Raw genomic sequence first — 7,613 nt, 5'->3', positions numbered from 1 at the left:
CTGTTAGGCGAGGGCCTCTGGGTTTCTTCTCTGAGCGCCATGAATCTCCAGCATCTGCGAGGAGTGACAGCCTCCAGCCTTGGGCTTCTGCGCTGCGCCCTCATGCATAGGCACATCTTGTGCGATAAGAATCCCCCCCGCCCTCCTCTGGAGATTTACACGTCACCAAGGTGTTATTTAAAAGAAATTAATGCCAAACGGGAGTCCCTGTTGAGAGAGCCGCAGCGTAGTCCTGCTGCTCTGGGTGACCGTCTCTCTTCCCGCCCAGCCCCCAGGAGCTGACACCCACAGAAATCCAAGCCCCCTCTATCTCGTCCTCCCGGTCTCCATTTGCTGGCACGGTGCATGCCCAGTGAATTAAACATTTTGCCCAGTGGCAGAGATTCAGGGTCCAGATGGATGCAGGCACTGTCTTGGTACCCAGTGCAGAGGGGCATGCTAGCGAGCGAGTCGCCTGCCCTTGCAGAGAGAGGGTGAGCTTTGGTGAGAATAATCTGTAACTGTCACTAATGTGTTTTTTTCCTGCAAAGAAAAGAAAGAATTCCATAGCTTTGAAGTGGAAATTCTCCAGGCTTGGATGAAGCGGAGAAGTCAAATATGGTGCTAGGCCCTTTGTGTGCGGATTTCAGCATCTGAAAACCTGCATTTTCCCCGTTAAACATGCTCAAGTATCTTTCTGGTCCTCATGTAAGCAAAAGTGAAATCACCATTTATGAGCTCGAAGAGGAAAAGCCACTGGAATGTTAAGAAGGGCAGCTTATGTTTCTGTTCAAGTTCAAACGGCTAGCAAAGGTGGGGTGACAAAAGCAAAGTGTCAGGCTCATCTTCTGCATTTTGAACAGGTGGCAGGGGAGGGGATGTTTGTATAACTTGGATCCGCATCGAAAGGAGCGGGGGCCCTTCCCCTTCTTAAGGCCGCCCTTTACTGTTCTCTCTCGTTATGCAAAACTCCCATTTCTGTAGCCCTGTGTTCATTGTCTCATCAGGGTTGACCAACACGGCTCGAGGATATGGTGGGGTTGGATAGAAGCAAAGAACTAGAACCGTGACTGGGTCCACAGCAGTGACCACTGCCCTTTGAGTACCTTTCCACCCAAGGGGCTCATCTTCCAGCACTTAGCTCCCAGGGGAGATGTGGAAATAAATAGCAAGCTTGTCATGGTGTACCTAGTTAGGCATGATGGCCAAGAGCAGGGGAGTGACCCTTGAGAGGTCACCTCGACCACAGAGCCTTCAGGCTGTTCACAGTCTTACACGCTCTCCAACCCTGAGGAAGTCTCTTCAGAGATGCATATTTCACTTTCATTGGCTGCATGCCGACCTTGTCCTCCACTTTGACCTTTGACTCCCCATGCCGACCTTGTCCTCCACTTTGACCTTGACTCCCATCCTCCTTCCGGTGGGTCTGGTGCATTGGCGTCTCATTGAAAGGAGGATGTTTCCGGTGCCTGCTTCCAGGCAGTTGTGAGTGTGAGTGCGATGACTCACGGAGTACGATGATCCACATCGCACCCAGGCCAGCTGCCATCAGCTGACCTGAGTCTTCATGACCTCATGCGTGTCACGGTCATATTTTACTTCCTGGGGTTTCCAACGCTCATTTTCAGACGTAGGTATTTCAGTCTGGCTTCCAAGATGCCTCTGGGGGAACTCAAACCACCGACCTTTTGGCGAGAAGCCAAACACATAAATGATTTGACCCTGCTGTGGGTATTGCCCTGGAGAGCATTTTTACCGCCACTGACTGTCTCTTTCCACCTTGCTTCTTGCCCAAATGACGTGGTGGCTTCTCTGTCCAAGAGCTACTGCTTCACTGATGACTCCGCCGACCGGCTGCTTTCACCACAGGTCTTCAGCGGAGCAGCTCTCCATCCTAGCCTGTCTTCCACCCTGAACTTCGTTGGGTACTTTTCTTATCAGAGGTAGTTCATGTCAGGTTCAGAGGGCAGCTTCCATGTGGGCAGTCCTGTCAGAAAGCACCGTGGGTGTGGTGTTGAGAGATGTGGACACCGGAGTGCAGAGCTGGCAGGCCTCAGTTCCATGTCCGTCCTGAGGGTCCCATGCGAGCCCTCTGCTGTCCTGGATCTGAAGGGGTGGAGCTTGGTGGTGGTTAGCTCAGGTACCCCCACCTTCACATGGAAAGCACGAAAAAGCCCCAGTGGTGATAAGCTCATCTTGTTCACTTGGTGTCTGCCATGCCAGCCGGCAGGGCTGTGTGAGGTTGTTGGGAAGGGCAGTGGGATCACCTCAGGAGGTAATGGTCAATGTCGTCATTAAGGACATTTCTGAGAAGGTCAGGAGCAGAGGCACTCCCTGAGTCTGTGTTATCACAAGATTCAGGGCAGGGGGCCCGGGACACGGACAGTGCGCCTCACCATAGTCCCAAAGGATGTTTTTCTTTGTTGTTAGCTCATCATACTTAGCATTCTGGGAAATCTCATGCACAGCATCTGTAAGGGAGCGATGCCCCATGCCAGCCTCTCCCTAACCTCCTGAGATGTCACTGCCAAGAGCAAAGGAGGGAGGAGGGGAGAGAAGCAGCAGCCCTCCAGGGGCCTTGGAGCTCTGGCCCAAGTGCAGACCACAAAGCAGACGGGGGTCAGGTCAGAAGCAGGTCCCTCAAGATGCTCCTTAAGCCCTGGTCTCCACCTGTTTCACTCCTCTGGGATGCTTTCGCCAAGGGAACTCCTCCCCATAACTGATCCGAAGTGGCATTTCCTCTGGGCAGGCTTTCCTGGCCACCCCACTGACGGAGCCACTCCCCTCCAATTGCGCTGCTGACGGATGCACTGAATGGATGATGGATGAATGGTCGCTTCTTGCTCTGGGGCTTTTATTGCTTTTCACAGGCCCTCCTTGGTCTTGGCTTGGCAGCCCCGGGAGTGGACACAAAAGATTGCCTTGGTTTGGGCCACCAGCCGGAGGGGGCTGTGTCTACACTCCCTCCCAGGAGAGACAGATTCTGCTCCAGCAGCTGGGCCCGAGTGCTGCGACGTTGGGAGGGGTGTTGGAGTAGCTTCCCTTCCCATTGGGACCCAAGCCGGCTGTGGATTCTGGCCCAAGGCTTTGACACTTCCTGTGGCTTAGTATACATATCCACAGGGGTTTGCCACTAGGGTCTCTGTGGTTATATCTGAGGTGGCACATTGATGTTAACTCCTGTGGCAGCTGGGCAGCACTGGGATGCCTTCAGGTGGCATGCGGAGGGGAGGGGACTCAGGGGAGGAGTCTGGTCTTCAGTGTCTGTCAGGGCTGAGGGGAAAGGCGGGATTGCACATGGGACAAATATTCTGTCTGTCCTGCCCAGAATGTCCCCTTTGTGCCTCACAAACCAAAGGCAACCCACTGCCATCGAGTGGATTGGGTCTCAGAGCAACCTCTAGGACAGAGTAGAACCACTCCACGGTGTTTCTGAGTCTGTAAACCTTTCCAGGAGCACATCGCTATCGTTCTCCTGTGGAGTGGCTGATGGCTTTGAACCGCCAACCTTAAGATTAGCAGTCCAGTGCTTAAATCACTGAGCCACTGTGGCACCACTTCAGCCCAGCTTCCTAGAGATTACGCTTGTACGTTTACCATCTCGTCACTCTAGGGATCATATGTGCAAAGTGGGCTTCACGAAGTTTCCAATGGGACAGGGGAGCCTGGTCGTGATGTCTCTGCATGTGGATGGCAGGACCTGAGGAGAAGCCGAGTCTGTCGAATTTCCAGCCCAGGCTCACAGTCTCCTCCTTTTTGCTGACCCCACCATTTAAACAACTCAACAGTGCCCGCTTAATGGCACTGATTCAGCTTCTCTCTGTGCTTGGTGGCAGGCCAGCTATGTGCTCCTGCCTCCCTGGAGCCGCCAGGCACGTGACCAGCGTCTGTGTGCGAGCAGGTGATGTGGAGCCTCAGCACAATCTGGTTTGGAAGCGACGTGGTGCTTTCTAGGCACCCATCTGTGGGAGAGGAGCAGTGTCTTCGCGGGTCTGTGTGCTGAGTGAGGCAACGGCTGCTGCTCAGGAGTGGGAATGGCGCCCTCCTGCGTGTGTCATCTCATTTCCCACTGGAGAAGTTTGAGGGCTTCTCAGGACACAGGAGGCAGCCCCAGGAGAGCTCTGCTCCGGGCCCTGTGTGCCAGCTCCTGGGTGTCGCCTCTACCAGTTGCAATGGATGTGTGTGCCAGACTGGCTGTGCTGGATGCACTCAGACCGAGGAGGGGACGAACTTGTGATGCTTGGAAGGCCCAGATGACCTTGGTGCCCTCCACCATGGTGTAATGGAGGGCACTGCGGTGGGGCAGCATGGTCGGGGGCATGTGTGTGCCAGTTCTTCATTGTCCTTCAGCAGCTGAGGTAGACACCCCTGATTGACCATTTCAGTTCTTAATTTCCCAGTGTGCTGGTCAGTGGAGTGGGCATATAAGGAGGGTTCTGGGAACTCACAGGACATGTCCCAGGGACCAGGAGTTGAGAAGACAATTAGACCTTTGGTTTATGAAGCTCATCATAATCATCTTTGTTAGTATCCTCTGTTCCGAGGAGGGGCCAGGGTTGTGGATTGGGGTTGCGAATGTTCGACGCCGAGTGTGGTCCTACCTGAGCCTGGCCTTGGGTGCTCCCTCACTCATCTCACTGCATCCTGGGCTCCCCTGCTGGGCAGCTGGCTCGCCCCAAAACATCCAGCCTGTGCATGCTTCAGTGCCAGACCTCTTGCTGTTCCCTCTTCCCACAACATCCTTCCCTGTTCCTCGCCCAGCCCACTCCAGTACAGGCCCTCCATCTCTCCCACCTCCTCGTCAGACAGAATAAAGACATTTTCAAAGAAAGCATGTATTTGAACCGACAGTTGATTTCTTTACCTTTTAGCCACTACCCAAAGCAGACAGGAGGCCAGGAACGAATTAGGGAAAGAGCCTGCCTTGTGGGGATAGGAGGGAGGGGAATGGCAGCGGGTCGTGGCCATCCCTGGTGGGTCTGCACCGTGGTGGAGAGACTCCTAGGCCTGGTGCTTCAGTTCCAGGCCAGGAGTGGCAGTTACCGGTTTCTCAGCTGATAAAACCGTCCGAGGAGAATGGCCTTTGGAGCTATATCTTGACTGGTATTGGAGTCCTTAGGAAAAGACACAAACCGAAGGTTAGAGGTTGGGGCCCACTCCGAAGCACTGTGGGGGAGTGGCTTGCTGATCTACTTCTGAAAAATTAGCCCCCGAGAAACTGTATAGAGCATAGCTCTATTCTGGCATACCGGGGTCGCTATGTGTCAGAGTCAACTCAAAGGCTGCTGCTTATTTTTAATTAGCATGGGGCCTTGGTTACAGTAAGCCTTGAGACGTCACCTTTTTTGCACTTCAATTGCTCTTCCTGTAGAAATGTGGTCAGAGTACCATCTCACGGGCTGCTCTGGGAAGTTTGTGCCGAGATGCAGGCAAAACCCATAATTCATACCCAAGTGGAGTGACTGTCACTGAGATTGTCCTGGCTGAGGAGTTGAGGCCCTTGGGAGTAAAGATTTTGTCTTTTACATCTGTCTATCTGCCAGCGAAGGAACCCGGGAGGCGCTGTTGGGTAAGCGTTGGGCTGCTAGCCATAGGCGGAAAGTTCAAGTCCAGAAGCTGATTGTTGGCAGAAAGATGAGGCTAACCACTCTCAAACCAACAGAGGCTCGCTGTAAGTCAGCATGGACTCACGGGATGTCGCTAACAACGAGCGGGTCTTGAGCAGGGGGAAGAGTTGAATGGAGATGATCCTTTCAAGAAGAGACAGGATGAAAGTGGTCGTTGAGGATGAGTTTGTGTGTGTGTTCAGGATGATTGTATGTGAGGAGAGATGGGGGTGGGATGAGAAGAACCTTGGGTCTGAATAATCTGAATATTTTAAGCACGAGCGTGAAGGCCCATGGACCGGGGTCGTGGAACCACGTGGACTAAATTACGTGGCACCTCCTCCTTCTGCACTCTTGATCGCACTCGGGGTTTGCTGGGGAAGAAGACTTGGACTTATTGGTGGACAGACGTTATGTGTGATGGTGTCTGTTTGTGTGTGGGGAAAAGTGTGTGTGAATGAGGAAAGGTGTGTGTGAGAGAGAGAGAATCTGAAAGACCAAACACATTTCCATCTCTCTATCCTCCTAGAGCCTAAAGTCCTATGGAAGGATGAATTTAATGCTGTCATCACTTAAAAGTGGGGTGATCAGTTTGATCAACAACGAGAACTCACACAGGAAACAAATTGAGACTGCCACTTTCCCCACTTTGGTTACGGTTAGGATCCTATGACCTGTGGCCACTCTTCACCAGGCGTCTGTGAGGCACAGGCCAGGCTCTCTGGAAATGGACGCAGACTGAAGGCCCCGCAGCCACCTGCCCCACACTGCCCTCCTTCCCTTCTCTTGGGACACCACAGAAACAGGGCCTGCCCTGAGCCCCCATGGCCAGTGCCAGGCTCATTATTACGGAGCTCTTCTTTTTTATCCCCATTTCAGTATTAAAAGGAAAACCGACCCAAAGACTTGAGCACAGAGCCTCAGACACACAGGTGTGCCTGGGAACATCACGCACAGTCACCGACAGGTGGGCACGACCTCCGTGACATCAGCAGAGAACTGGGTAAACAGAGCATGGTGTGGACAAGGCCTTATTGTTGGGTGCCTTTGAGTGCATTCCACTCTTAGTGACCCTAGAGGACTGAGCGGAACGGCCTGTGGGGTTTCCGAGCCCGTAATTTTCCCAGCGTCAGATTGATCAGGTTCCTTCTTCCCCATGGAGCGAGTGGTGTGTTCCTATCAATTAGCAGCAGAGACGTTAACCCTCGTGCCACCAGGGTTGATTCATTGGGTACATACACACAATGGAGGAGAAGCCAGCCCTAAAGAGGCCTTGTTTTCTGAGACATGCTACAGGATAGATGAACCTCGAACACATTATGCCAAGTGTAAGAAGTGAGTCACAAAAGCACAAATCCTGTTCGCGTGATCCCACTGTATGTGCAAGATCTGGAATCAGCAGATGCACAGAGACCAACGTTTATCAAGGAGCAGGCAGGAGGGAACGGGAGTCACGGTTGAAGGAGTACTCAGCTTCTGTGTGGGATGATTAAAGCAAACTACAACTGCTACAAATGAATAGTGGTGGTAGTGACACAACACGGCAAAAATAATGCCTCTAAATTACACATTCAAACATGGCTGAGATGGCATTCTTTTAGTTTATCATTTTTCCACCATCAAATAAATGAAAGAGAGAAAAAGACATAGAAATAGAAGTGCAGGCACTTTCCTTGAAGCTCTAGCGTTGGTCTGTGCCAAGCTGTGAAGACCAGGTGCATGTGAGGGGTAGCTGAGACGGGTGAGCACCAGGGCCTGACTTATGAGCTCTGAGGAACTTGCCTAAGGCTGAGGTCTGGGCCTTGGGTCCCACCCTGTGCTGCTGCACTCTGCTCCAGTGCCCCTAAAGCTCAAGGGACCTGAAGTGGGCTTGAGGTTGTCGGGGAGGTGGGAGGTTGTACAGTCTGCCCAAGAGCAGCTGGCCCCAGGCTTGGTGTGTATCAACATATGCATTTAGGTGGCTATGGAAGTTGCATAATCTGTTGTCAATTTGAGACTGACGAGTAAAGGAGTAGAGTTTAGCCTGTC

This window comes from Echinops telfairi, unplaced genomic scaffold (genome assembly GCF_000313985.2).
Source record: "Echinops telfairi isolate 266 unplaced genomic scaffold, ASM31398v2 ScPeMD7_7422;HRSCAF=8460, whole genome shotgun sequence".
Classification (NCBI taxonomy): Eukaryota; Metazoa; Chordata; class Mammalia; order Afrosoricida; family Tenrecidae; genus Echinops; species Echinops telfairi.
The sequence above is the reverse complement of the archived record's forward strand: the minus strand, read 5'-3'. Positions refer to the sequence as shown.